The 15,667-nt window shown below is 34.2% G+C and overlaps 1 long non-coding RNA gene across 1 annotated transcript in view; it reads left to right on the forward strand.

The window, feature by feature from the left end:
• LOC142318353 (uncharacterized) overlaps window positions 1–15,667 on the forward strand; it is a 97,607-nt gene that overhangs the window by 77,519 nt on the left and 4,421 nt on the right. The window contains exon 2 of the long non-coding RNA XR_012754879.1: window positions 12,489–12,702. This is a non-coding gene — a long non-coding RNA (uncharacterized LOC142318353). The remainder of the gene's footprint in view (window positions 1–12,488; window positions 12,703–15,667) is intronic.

Consider the following 15,667-nt stretch of genomic DNA (forward strand, 5'->3'; position numbering starts at 1 on the left):
GGCATTGCGTCGGAAGTTTAAACTAGGAGCTAACATCCGAATATCCTGGGCAACAATGTATCGATTTTATCTAATGTTTTACGATTTCTTAAGGCCGTGCATCTGGATTCAAATTTATTAGAACTGTAATATGTTTTTGCATTTTGATGTACAGCAATTTTGTTTTTTATGCTGGATTTTTGATATTGTTTTTATTTTGCTCTTAGCTTACCGTATAGGCATTTTACATCGTTTTAATTTTTAAAGTAAATTTTCATTGTTAATTTTTAATCATTTAATTTACTTATTTTGTGTCCGGGCGCTACTGGTCCGCCCGGACACAAAATAACACCTACTGGTGCGCCAAGGAAAGATATTCACGATTTCCTTGGCAGTGGGTCCACATAAAAACCCTCGTCCAGGACAGCCTTTTCTTCGCAAGTAAAGAGAAGGAAGAGCGTCGTGTTCAGAGATACGGAAAAGAAGGATCGAACATACGGAAAAGAAGGAAGGATCGAACCCAATTTATTGAAGCATTGCAAAAATATTTGGTGATAAAGAGGAAAGGCGGAAACTTTACCAAGATATGCCCTTTTGCTATTGTACAAAAGAATGACATAAGAGCAACAGAAAAGTGATCACAAAAGCAGCAGAAAGATTTGTTAAGAAAGCAAGGAAGACGGTTGTGGGAGTGTTTGTTGAAACCGTCAATGACCTAAAATCGTCGCTACTTAAACCCAAGGAGATTGGACTTTTAGTCTTTGAGTTTGTACCACATGGTACACTAAATACCTCTAGTGGAGTATTTATGTTCAAAGATTTGCTGAACTGCACAGAGGGCAACATTGTTGACAAGCTCCATGGACAAGAAGTTATTTTATATCGCCGATTGAACACCCGACTAAACGGAGAAGTCTTACCCTCCGCGTCGTATGTTTTGACCTTTAACAAACCCAAGTGTCCAGAAAAAATTAAAGCTAGCTCTCATAAAGTGGATGATTGTTCTTACTTCCCGATTCCATCCCATATTTCGGATGTCAGAAATTCTGACATACAGCAGCAAGATGCACTAAGAAACAAATTTGACTTTGTGGCGACCCACAAAGTTCGTGTCAACTGCCATGGGCATTATTCTGCTAGATCAAAAAACTGTCCCATTTATAAGGAGAACGTAACAGTACAGTAGGTAAAGACCATTAAAAAGGCCAGCTACCTTGAAGCCAGAAAAATCGTTCTCAGCAAATAACCGAAATTTGCGTCCTATACTCAGATTGCTACGGTTCCTGCAGCTTTCTTTGAACCAAAGGACGTAATCTCTGAAGTGACACAAGCTTTAGAAAATATGGTCAAACGTATCATCGATCACAAATTCAAAAGTTAACCAATTAGAGAAACCTAAGAGTAAATAGAATAAAGCAGATGTTCCAAACAAACTTTATTACACAACCGAAGAATGAGCCTTCGACCAGTCAAAAGGCGAGGGAAAATGAAATCAAAATGAAGACTGAGCTAAAGTACAGATTGAAGAAAATCCTCATTCACAGAATGGAGAAGCCAGAAGTAATGATGTTAGAAAAAGAAGATTTCGAACGACCAACAATGAAACCTGTAGGCGAAGGGCGAGCACAGCCGCACCTTCAGCCGCTCCACAGGCTGAAGCGGGGAATGGATCGATATTTTGTTAGAAATGGTTTGAGTGTTTTAAGTGGCAAGGTCTTCTTGTGATTCTTTTAGGATTTTAATATTCTTTGACAAGTCGTTTTTTGGATGAACTGTTTGACAAGACTAATCTTTTGATTACGTCGCTAGTGTTTTTATCAGGAAGGAAAAAGGTTTTTTTCTTTATTTTTTGTTTTGGAAAAGGGCTAATGACCACAGAAGTCAATGCTTAACCTTCAAAAAAAAAAATTATAATAGTAGTTTTTATTCTGATATTCATTAATTATACTACAATTTTTGTACTAAGTACGCAATACTAAATATTCCAAACTATCTTAATATAAATCAAAATTCAAATAAAGTTATTTATAAAAGACAAAATATTTTATTTAGTCTTTTAAATAAATAACCGAAGACAATTATTTCATGGTCATTTGGACCAGTCAAAATTGGACTATTCACATTAAAATCATATACATTCTCCAATGTTTGAGTATTAATCGTACATACGGAATAAATGGAATTCTAATGAAAAAAAACTCAGATTCTTCATTAAATACATTATCCGATAAAGAACTTGTTAAGATAGAGCAACTCTGTTCTAGCTACAAAGAATCTATTAACGACTCTTTTAAACTCTCGTTATTAGACGAGTATGAATTATAACAATTCAATCTCTTGTATAAGATACTATAATTTAGTCAAGGTCTATAACAAGTGATTTGCCGATAATGTTCAAAATGTTAACTTTCATATTATGTGGCACAACATTTGCCAAACTGATATTAAATGAATTACATATTTTGTGTCCCCAAAATATATATGAAAGATATATTTTTTTAATTTAAAATATCCATCCAAAGAACCTTAGGATCTAGGTTCTGTAATAGATTAAAACACCTTAGCATATAATTTAAATTATTAATTAAAAAAAAATAAATAGGAAACAGATTAATTTCCAATGAAATCAAATTGTCAGATGAGTAATTCAGTAAATAGTAAAGTTTCTTTAAAAAATATGCAACAGATTCCACGGCTTAAACATTTTAAAATCACATATCTAAGTGCTGTAAAACTAATATAACTTCATATATATGTATATAAGTATGCAGTTACGTATGGATCTGTCAACACAAGTGCAAAAGCTATCTGCGTAATAGTATACTAGCGTGATTATGAACTTTATATCCAGTTACTATTTTAATATAATTATTTATTCTATTTTTACTTCTTTGTATGAAATAAGGAAGTATTGTGATCGCGAACAATTTCGGTTTTCAAATTTCAACGGAAATATCAATTATGACATCCCTGAATCCATTTTGATTAGTTTCGGCGTGACATCTGTACGTATGTATCTCGCATAACTCAAAAACGATTAGCCGTAGGATGTTGAAATTTTTTATTTAGGACTGTTGCTAAAATCTAGTTGTGCATCTCTCCTTTTGATTGCAATCAAAATTAAAATAAAAATTTTAATTAATGTAATATTTTGATCTTAAGGGAAGGCAAATCGGCTGGAATTAGACTTCATCAATTTTGTTTTTTTTTAACTTTACATTTTTTTAATTCAGATATATTGATTTAATAATTGTTAACTAGTGATTGTAAAACAAAAATGTAATAAATAATAAATAATTCAATGATAACAAAAAATATTATTAGTGAAATAAAATTTTGTGCTTTTAAAAATGTGTATATGCAATTTAATAGGCATAATTACATATATGTATATGTAATAGATTTGATGAAATATCTGATTGTTAATTGAAAATTATAATTTAGAATCGTATTATTTTTTTGATTTTCTAGTTTAATTTCTGTTTAATTTTATCTACATTAAAGTTAACTACAGAGTCACTGAATAATAGACCATCACAAGCACAACATATACACTGAGGCGTACGTGCCCGATCTTTAATAAACTGCAAAAAATTCTTATCTTTTAGTTCATTACTCCTCTGATATTGTCTGACAATATTATCTCTAAGTCGGAGTTGATCATCATTTGGTTTATTTGTTTTTTGTTGCCCATCATTTAATCTTTAGTTTCATATAATTCTTCTGATCTTAATTTGTGTACACGTTCTTTAGTTTTCAAATTTTCTCTCTCTTTATATTCATCATCCTCTCTTAATCTTTTTATTTTTTTCCTTGGTCTTAACGTTTTCTTCCTCTTTATACTTATCACCTTCTTTTAATTGTTATATTCTTTCCTTGTTCTTAACATTTTCTTCCTCTTCATATTCATCTTCTTGTCGTTTTTTGAGATATATTTCTTCACGTTTTCTTTCTTTTTTCTGTATGATTGTTTCTTTTTCATTTTTCATTATTCACCAAATAATTCAACAATAAAAACTGAATATTTTACACCGTTAGATAAAAAATTAACATTTGTAACCAGTAAACAGGCGTTTACTAAACGGAATAGTTTAATTATAATGTTTGGTTATACGACACACCAGAAATCTAAAACTTCTGTTAATCAACAACTCACAAAGATACGAATAATACTTATTTAGTAATATGAGTAATAAAGGGACTTTTACTCTATCCTAATATTTCATGTAAGATTGTTGAATTAATAATTGTATAAATATTTGATGTTAATAAAAACTAATATTTCAGCAACAGTGTAACTGTCTACTTTATTAAAGAATTGAAGGATCGTATCTCACTTTCAAATGAAATAAGTTGGATTGAAGTGCAGGAAAAAAATGTGTATATGTAATTTAATAGGCGTACAAGGAAGTTATGTGGTGTCTACATCAGTTTTTTTGTTTGAATTTTATGATTAATAAAATTAGCATTTTTTTATAATAGCTGAATATTATTATTATTTTTTATTATATGATAAGAGCGTGCCACGACCCTCATAGGGTAATATATTAACATTATATGTAAATTTACTATAATCTTTAAAAAAGAGTTTGATAAAAATGTAAGAAATTACCAAAAAGGGAAGAGATGATGCAATAATTGTTAATTATTACAACAAAACTTTCCTGCAGAGCTTAACCTGATTATTAACAATAAAATAATTATCCTATATATTATTTTATTATTATTATTATTTATATAAATAACAGTAAAATAACATACGAAATTGTTATATTATATTTCATCACTCTTGTCAGTAATACTAATCTGTTAATCATTTATAATTAATCAATCATTTATCATCAATATTACTTCTAATTTTATTTTTTTTACATATAAAAATATATAGGTTTGGTTATTTTATATGTAATATTTTAATCTCATGAGGTTAATCGTTCATTACATTATTGCATGTTTTACTTTTATACTATTTATATTGGAATTGAATCAGTTTAATAAATAATTATTCCAAATTTTAATATTTGTTTATTTATATATGATGCAATATTTTATTTACATTATTAAATATACATACATCAATTTCCTAAAATATTATAAAAATTATTTTGCTATTATTTTAGTTTTTTTGTTAATAATAATAACTCATATGTAAAGATGATGATTTAGTACTGTTAGGTTAAATATTGTACAGTGAATCAATATAAATTATCTTCTTTAATGGTTTTTTTTTTATATATCCAAGTATTTTATTTTTATTATTATTATTATATATTTAATATACATATTAATATATATTCGAATAACATCGAATCCATTCAGAACAACTTTCTATCTTGGCTGTCTCACAAATTTAAACTTCAGCATCTTGCCAAACAGCTTAAGTTACTTCATAATTTACCATCTCTTGTATGTCGAAGAGAATACTTTGATTTACTGTTTTTCCATAAAGCATTACACGGGTGTAATCCTACGGAAAATGAAATACAGCTACGTATTCCCGGATGCAATATTAGAAACTTTTGTCCTCTTGTATACTCTACACAGGTTATTTCACCCACAAAGAGATGCACTTTAACTGCTGTAAACAAATATGTTAAATAGACTTTTTCCAACCAAGGAAGAACTTTGTTTTAGAACTGAGTAGGTTTTACTCCTGTATAATAAACGATATTAAAAACACATAAAGCTGTAATACTGGATTACTGCAGAACTACGCAGATCCTCTTTGCTTGTCCATAGTTAACTTATGTAAATTAAAACCATTTTCTATTAATAAATGAATATTTTAATAATTAAAATCAGTTAATATTGTATGACAGTGATGTAAATTTCTTTAGTGATTATTTTCACCTGCACATATATTTATATACTGACATTGTTGTAGAAGTGCCAGAAATTCTAATTAAATTATAAAACAAATGTAATTGGATAAAGGAGATAAGATGTAAATTTTTGAATTTATAACCATTAATATTATTGTTCAACTCCAGGGCGGTAGAGTGGAGTATAGCGCATACCAACTCCAGAGGGAAATACATTCTGGACATGGCGGCACGTACTGGACTCGTGATCCTCAGTACAGGAAACACGACGACATTCCGCCGCCCAGGATATTTGGAAACCGCTATTTCCCTCGCTTCCAAAGAGCTGGTCACGCTCGTTCAGGACTGGAGAGTTCTTGAGGATTATACCGGTAGCGACCACCGGTATAACCCGTTATCTCATTTAGAGTCCTAGATAGTACACGAGAGCGCCCGGGGCACCCACGGCTGGTGAAAAAATACAACATCAATAAAATCGACTAGAAGAAATTCAAAAGAAAGATCTCAGGGGTGGTAACCTCTGGAAACATCACCAACGGGGGGGACTCTGGCGCTGAAGCCGTAGTTGCTTCGACCATGTGGCTGATCGTTTCTGCATGCGACGCTTCCATGCCCCACGGGGGTCCGAGGCACCAGAAACGACCCGTGTACTGGTGGACACCGGAGATTGCGGGGTTGCGCCGAGAGTGTCTTCGACTACGACGAGTGGCGCAACGTGCAAGGAAGCGCACAGATGCAAATGCCAGGTCAGCCGAGTATAAGATGGCAAAAACGGCTCCGTCGAGCCATCAACGTGAACAAGGCACACTGCTGGAGAGAACTGACAGATACCGTGGATTCAACCCCTTGGGGGCTGGGTTACAAGATAGTAACTTAGTAACTCGGTGATTGGGGATCTCGCAGTTACCAGCTTCACTAGACGATGCTAAAGCGGAGCACTCCCTCCGAGAATGTTGTTCCCGGCCCGAGAAGATTCGATCCGTGCCGAGCGGGACTTCGGTGACGTGGGCGACTTCCCGCTCTTCTCGATGGAGTAACTGGAGGGAGTCCTACGGTCGCTGAAATGCAAAAAAGCCCCGACGGTATACCGGCCGAGGTATTCAAGCTAGTGAGGCGCTGCAGGTCCTATCTTCTACTAGACATGTATAATGCATGTCTGAAGGTTGGGTATATAGCGGCAGGTGGAAGACCGCGCGTCTTGCGCTAATTCCCAAGGGAAAAGAAAACTCAGAGTCGCCGTCATCTTACCGCCCATTGTGTATGCTTGACACGGCTGGGAAGGTATTGGAGAAGCTGTTAAAGAAAAGACTGGTTGCGGCGATGAATCAGGCAGGTGGCCTGTCACCTAACCAGTTCGGTTTCCGGCAGGGTCGGTCAACCCTAGACGCAATTCAAGAGGTTGTTGAGGCAGTGCGGCGAGCAGAGGACCACAATCATTTTTTGCGACGTGTGGTCCTTCGTTACGTTGGACATTAAAAACGCTTTCAACTCCGCACTGTGGAGCAATATGATTCAAGCCCTGGAGCATTCATTTCATGTGCCTCAATACCTTCTCAGAATGGTGGACGCATGCCTGAGGAGCCGCGGTCTCATTTACGAGACCGCGGCAGGCTGGCGTAGGACTACGATTACGTCAGGGGCGGCGCAGGGGTCGATTCTCGGCCCCGCCCTTTGGAACGCCGTTTATGATGCCTTGCTGAGGCTGGAGATGCCTGAAGAATCTGTCTTGGTTGGGTACGCTGACAACGTTGTGCTACTTGCCGCAGACCGCAACGTGGAGCGCGCCCAACTGAGGCTCAGTCGAGCCATGCACAGAGTCGGTGCCTGGCTGGACGACCATGGATTGTCTCTAACCCTTAGCAAAACGGAGATCGTGGTTCTAACGAAGAAGCGTATCGACACCCTGCTCTCCCTGCGGGTCGGGTTAGAGGTTGTCGAGACCAAGCCGGCCGCAAAGTACCTCGGTATGATGATTGACCGGAAACTCAGCTTGCTGAGCAGCTTCGTAGAACCGCCGACAAAACTGCAAGAGCCGTAACTGCTCTCAGCCGGCTCATGGCGAATGTCGGCGGAACGAAGGCCAGCAGACGGCGATTGCTGATGTCCACGGTGCATTCTATCCTGTTATAAGGGTGGGAGGTGTGGGCCCAGGCATTAAGGATTGCAACATACTTTAAGCGACTCGCGCAGGTGCAACGCACCGCAGCCTTGCGAGTTGCTTCCGCGTATAGGACGGTCTCCGAGCTTGCAGTACTTCTGGTCGCCGGCGTCATACCCATTGCTATTGGCAAGGGAGCGCCAGGTGATCTACAGTAGGCGACGGGCAGGCGAAGACCGGATGACCATTGCCAATGAGGAACGCACTCACACGTTCCTCGCATGACAAGAGACTTGGGACCACGAGAACAGAGGACGATGGACCGCAAAGCTTATTCCTCTGGTCAGTCCGTGGACGGAGCGACGGCATAAAGAGATGGAGTACTACATGACCCAATTTTTAACGGGTCACGGTTACTTCCGCGCTTACCTCCATGTCATAGGGAAAACGCCGTCCCCTGACTGCCTCTATTGCCCCGGTGTACGGGACGGCGCTGAGCACACCTTTTTCAAATGTGCTCGGTGGACGGCTGATCGAGGGACACTAGAGGCGGATCTCGAACCACTGATCCCCACAACGTGGTTGCGATGATGCTTCGTGACCTGAGCAGCTGGGAAAGTGTAGCCCGATTCGTCGGCAACATCTCAGGGCCAAAAAGGTTAACTTGGATAGTCCTGAAAATTAGGTAGCACCTAATCAGGCTTGTATAGGAAGACTCGACCGGAAGTAATGTGTTAAACGGTTCCAGATCGAGTCCTAGTAGAAAGGGGGGTGGTTTTAGTCGGTAGTCTGCTGGTAGAGATTGGATAATACCATCAGCAGGAGCCCGACACCCCATGGATAATACCATCAGCAGGAGCCCGACACCCCATACATAAATGTATTTTTACCTCCCTCCGCAAGAGGGAAAAAAAATTATTATTATTATTATGTTTTATTCAAAGTTTTGTCAGGTTGCCTACCATCAATTTTAGCTAAATGATTCTTTCATTAACTCTTAAAATAGGTTCTTATATCTAGAATGAAGATTATACAACAATTATAATTTTAAAAGGGAATACTCCGCCTTTATGCAAGAACACTTAAGATTAGGTAATATGTCATTACTTAATTCTGATGATTTATTAACTAATGAATCAGATGTATATTACCTCACAACCCAATATTTAAGCCCACAAGTCTAACTACTAAAATGCGAGTTGTCTTCTTTGATGGCTCAGCATAAACCTCTAATGGCTTATCTCTTAATGATGTACTATTAGTTGGGCTTGTTGTCCAACAGGATTTATTCTCAATAATACGTAGATTTAAAATTCATAACTACGTCATTACACTGGACATAGTGAAAATGTTTTGTCAAATACTATTTAAACCTTATGACACTAATTTATAACGCATTTTGTGGTGTGAATCTAGAGATCAATAACTAAAACATTTTGCACTTAGAATTATAACATATAGAACTGCTTCTGTTCCATATTTAGCCACTAGATGCCTAATTCAAATATCAAATGAAATCCAAAGAGATTCCCATCAGCATGCAATGCTATTAGAAATGATTTTTATGTTGACAATTTTATTTCAGGTTCTGACCATCTAGATGAAGCTATTCAAAGGTTGATGTTTCTAATTTACTCCAATGTAATGGTTTTTCATTTCATCAATGGTTCTCTAATAATAATAATAATAATAATAATAATAATAATAATAATAATAATAATAATACTATTCCTGAGCATTATTGTTCAGTTCTTTTAGCCCAGGAACATGAGTTTTATACTTTAGGCATTTTATGAAACAATTCTACAGACATATTATTTCAAATTACTCAATCTATTGATACTAAAAGAATTATTCTCTTTATTATTGCAGGAGTATTTGACCCATTAGTTCTTATTGGCCCTATTGTTTTTTATCGTAAATATTTTATGCAATCTTTATGGTAACTTAAATTAATTGGGGATGAGTAATTACCCACAATGATGTTATCTTGATGATATAAATTATACAATCAGATGCACTCAATTAAATTGAGCAATGGCGCTGAGGTTAACTAAATCCAAATACACGGATTTTCAGATGCCTCCATAAAGGGTTATGGCTGTTGTATCTATATTCGAACTTTATTTTCTAATCAGACAATTTCATGTAATTTACTTTGTTCCAAAGTATCAAGACTTGCTTCTATAAAGCAAATAACACTACCAAGGCTTGAATTATCTGGTTTTTTACTTCTCTCACATTTATTAGTGAAGGTAATAAGTGCTCTGGATATACATATTAGTGAAATACATTTGTATTCAGAAACAATATTATTGTCCTGGATTCATGGACATCTGTCTGTCTGCTTGGAAGGTATAAGTAATAGAATAACTGAAATTCAATGAGATACCTCAAATGCTAAATGGCATATATTAAGTCTTTGGAAAATCCAGCTAACATATTGTCTAGCAGTTGTAATCCAAGTAAATTAATTGATATTTCGCTATGGTGGCATGTTCCTCCTTGGCTCTTACAATTTTCATGTCATTAGCCAAATATACGCATATTAACTTTAATAATTATAGTAAAGATCTGAAATGTCTCAAAGAAAAACATAAAAATATATAAACATATTTTGTACATATTGTTTTAGTTGACTATACACAACGATTTTCATCTTTATAATGTATAAGCTAATTCATACATTTAGCTTTGGTTTCTGATTTATGGACAATCTTAAATTAAATCGGTCTGAAAAATCACTAGTAATTTAACTATAAGGGAATTAAATCAAACCCTTACCTTTTTCATAAAACAGTCTCACATGTATATTTTAGTGATGAAATAAATAAATTTAAGAACAATCAAATTATTTCTAACCAAACAAAATCATTCACTTGACCCATTTCTGGATGACCTAGGATTATTACGAGTGGGAGGTAGATTACAACACTCTTTATTCTATTGTCAAGCTAAACATCCTATTATCCTACACTCAAAGGCAAATGTAACTAAATTAATTATTACTGCTGAGCATTTACATCTTTTACATTCTGATATACAATTGACTCATCATTCATTATCCCAGAAATACTGGATCTTAAATGCTAAAGTAAGCAATTCATCAATCAATAAATGTTTGAATTGTTTCATTTTAATGCAAAAACTCAATTGCAAAAACTAGGTCATTTACCACCTTTCAGAATAGTATCTTCTTGTTCATTCTCTGTCTGTGCAGTAGACTTCCACTTACAATTCCACTTACTTCCACTTACAGCAGATGTCCACTTACAATTCGTCATCGTGGGCAGTGATCCAAAGCCTTAAGTAAATCTTATATCACATGTTTTATATGCCTCAGTACCAAGGCAATTAATTTTGAATTAGTCTCAGATTTGACTACACAGTCATTCATGGCAACACTCAAGAGATTTATTTCACGAAGAGGTATTCCTACCCAAATATTTTCAGATAATGGTTCCAATTTCCATTCTGCCAAAAATATTTTGTATGACATATTTAAATTCTTAAATTTGGAAAATTTAAAATCAAATCAGCTCAAATCAAATTTCAAAACAGCTCTTTTCATCCAAACAAAACACATCGTGGTCATTTATTCCACCTACTTTGCCCCATTTGGTGGCTTATGGGTGAACACAATTAAAAGCATAAAATATCATCTATGTCGTGCAGTAGGACAAACAATCGTAAACTTTGAAGAATTGTATACGGTTTTAGTACAGGTTGAAGCCTGTCTTAATTTTTGTCCCATTTTTACTGTTTCTACAGATCATAGGGACCCAGAACCACTGTTGTCTAGACATTTTCTTATCAGTTGTCCACTTATGTCTTTACCTGAACCCGATTACAAAGAAATTGAAATTAACTGCCTAGGTCATTGGCATTTACTCCAGAAATTTGTCTAATCCATCTGGAAACAATGATCTAAGGACTATCTTCATTTTCTTCAGCAGAGAAATAAATGGTGTTTCCCTTTGCGTAATCTGTTTATTGGAGACTTAGTATTAATCTCTAAGGAGAACTAATGCAATGGAAATTCAGAATTATCACTAAAGTTTATCCAGGTCCTGACCAATTAGTTCGAGTTATTGATTTAAAGACAGCTAATGTTCAGCTCCAAAGACCTATGCATAAGTTGTTTGCTGCCAGTAGCTGACAATTAATTAATTATTGTTTATTTAAAAAAAACCTTTCACATGTTACTGATGAGAATATTTCTAAAATAATAACTTTATTGATTGATATTATACCTTATTTCTGTATTTTATTAATATGGTTTCAATTGTGATTTATATTATGATCATAAATGTTACATATTGTTATTATAATGTAATATTAAATGTAATATTCTGTATTATGTCAGTATATTTATATCTTACTCATATGCTCTTAAACTTCTAACACTCTAATCTACAGACTAATTATTATACTACATTTACATATACATATGTACTATACACAGGCACATACACAGACAATACATACAACATAGAAACACACACACACACACACACACACAGATATTACATATTAGCTGTGATAAGTCACTAAATATGCAATAAATCATAATTGTTTACACTTTCTAGCCAATGACACCATGGTAATTTGGGCCATTTGACACATCTTCTCGCAATAGGTGCATCACGAACAACATATTTCAAGAAATCCTAGTCACTATAAGATAATAGGTACAAGATAGATGCGATAAGTCACTAAATGTGCAATTAGTCATCATTATTACACTTACTAGCCAATGGTATCATGGTAATTCAGACCATTGGACACAACTTCTTGCAACAGGTGCGTCAAAAACAACATATTTAAAGAAATCCTAGTCCCTATAAGGTTTGTGTAGGTACAAGTTTGCAAGAATGTATATATATATTTGCGTATATTATTAAAAGTTATTAATATTATGAAAATTATGATTATTATGCTTATTGTAGTACTATTTTTATACATTGTCATTGATTTGTGATTACTATTTTATATTATATTGATAAAAAAAAAAGTAAAATAAATATACTTGGTTTTCCTTGTACTACTGAATTATACTAATGATATAATTTATATTTGCATTAGTATAACATTTATCTATCTTATATTATATCATAATTTTATTGATATTCTTATGTTATTATAAAAAAAGAACTTCTTTTTTGATAGGCAGTATATTCAGATTCATTTATTTATTTTGCCCTCTTGCTTAATGTAAACATCTCCTGTCATCTTCTGCTTTCTTATTATTTGTTAATGAACCAGTGGTCTTAATTATTGTTAGAATTATTAATGGTATGACTTTTGCTTTCCTTTATAATGTGAACGAATTAACATGAAAATCTATATCTGTACTAGCCAGAATGTTTATTAATGTTTAACTAATTTAATGTAAATTAAAAAGTAAATAAAGGAATTGATTATTAATAATTCGCTACCAGTCATTACTTAATGTATACAATTTATACAACCAATGAATTACTCTGCGGCTGGAATTGTTGTATGTTAAAAGGGAAATAGGAAAATATAAAGGTAGCAATGGAGAAGCATAGAATAGATCTGTTAGGCCTGAGTAAAGTAAAACGGGAAAGAGAAGGAGAATTTGTGTCAGGAAGCTATAAAATAATTTTTAAAATAAAAGAATGTAAGGAAAGAGGTGTAGGAATGATATATAGGAAAGGATTGGAAAATAAAATAACCAAAACATGAGCAAACTTAAAGTAAAGCATTTTGTAACCAAGAATATTAAGGTTGGCATACAAAACTCATATGAATCCAACTTACAAAGCTCATCATGGGAAGAGATGAATATGGAATAATCAAAGGAGCAGAGAGTCTTTCCCAACTAAAAACAGAAGTAGAAACATCTGGTGGAGTGCCAAATTAAATGAAGTATTAGAAAACAGACAGAGAATCTAGCAAAAATTCAAATCAAATCTGACTCCAACCAACACAGAAAAATTCAGACAAGAGAGGAAAGTATCTTCCAGTGTAATCAGATATAAAAGAGACAATATGAAAGACAATTCCTTCAGCAAATACAACAGCAGTTTACTAAAATATAGGGATTACTATCCCTAATCTAGTTTGATAGTAATCTAGGGATTACTACCAAACTTTCAAAAGACATATTAAATGTTATGAACCCTCAAGTCCGAGACAAATAAGGAAAATTAGGCACAAATGGCCAGGAGAACTGCCTGAATTTGGCAAAATACTTTGAAGAACTTCTTAACTCTGAAAGATCACCCAAAAAATCAGAATTCGCAATTCCACCAGAATCAGATCCTCCAACCATAGAAGTCCGACAAGCCATTAAAAACCCTCGAGAACAACAAACCTGGAGAAGATGAGATTACGGCTGAATTTCTAAATCTTGGTGAGGAAAAATAACACAATTATGAAGGAAATTTTGAATAAAGAAAGGATCCCAAAATTCTAGAAGATAGTCCACATCCCTATCAAAAGAAAGGGGACAGATCAAATTTGAATAACTACAGAGGAATTTCCTTACTATCAGTCTTGTCAAATACATTACTAAACAGGATAGAACCAATTTTTGATTCTCAAATAGGGTAATATCAAGGAGGATTTAGCAAGGAAGAAGTTGTTCAGAGAAAATTATTAACCATAAAAATATAATCGGAACAGGAAATGACCAATCACAAGTAACAACGTTTGTAGATTTTAAAAAAAGCTTATGACTCAAGATGGAGCATGCTTAATCAAAACCCTGGAAGAATTTTGATTAAAGGAAAACTAGAGAAATCTTAAAACAAACACTTATGAACACTAAATCCAGAGTGAAATTTTGAGTCAAACTCTCCCAACCATTTGAAATCAATACTGGATTGAGACAATGAGACAAGGGGACAGACTCTTCCCAATTCTCTTCAACGTAGCTGTAGAAAAATTAATGAGCGAGACATTGGGAGAATACAGAGAAAACAAAATCAAAGGACTGTTTTGGTGGCTCAGTTAAAGGACTAATGGATATACGCATTAGCTTTTACAAATGATATTGCTCTTCTATCCACAAATATAAAAAATGCAATTGAACAAATAGAAATCCTAGCAAAACATGCAGCTAAATTCGATCTACAGATATCGAAAGTGTAAATTCATGTCCAACCAGTATAAATAATGCAGCACACTATACACAAACATAGGAAATATGGAAAGAGTAAGATATTTTAAATATCTATGAGAAACAATAAAGGACACAATGATAGAGAAAGAAGCAATTAAACTTTGAGTATGTAAATTAAAGAGGAGAAAAATCTTAACACAAAAAGTGTACAACAGCAAGTCCATCTCTAGAAATACAAAACTGAGACACTACAATACAGTGATAAGAACAGAAGTACAGTAAGGAGCAGATACACTCACCCCCAAAAAGAAGGGACTAGTAGTGAAACTTGAAAAAAAATAAAGAGTGATCCTGAGAATGATTCTTGGGGGAAACAAGAAATGCAATAACAAATGGGTTAAAATAATAATGAAAAATCTATCAACATAGATCAATAACAACAGAAGTAAGAAAAAGAAGGCTGATATTCTTTGGACACTTAATAACGAAGGACGGCAGTAAGCTCAACAAAAGGATATTTAAAATTAAATGCCAAAGAAAATCTCCCAACCCGTGGTTAGAAGAAATCAAGAGAGACTTAACCAAACTTGGACTCTCAGAAATTGATGTGCTAGATAGAAGCAAGTACAGGAAAATAATAACTGAGTTTAAGGAATTCCAGGAGGCTAAGAAAATAAA

This window comes from Lycorma delicatula, chromosome 1 (genome assembly GCF_047948215.1).
Source record: "Lycorma delicatula isolate Av1 chromosome 1, ASM4794821v1, whole genome shotgun sequence".
NCBI classification, from domain to species: Eukaryota; Metazoa; Arthropoda; class Insecta; order Hemiptera; family Fulgoridae; genus Lycorma; species Lycorma delicatula.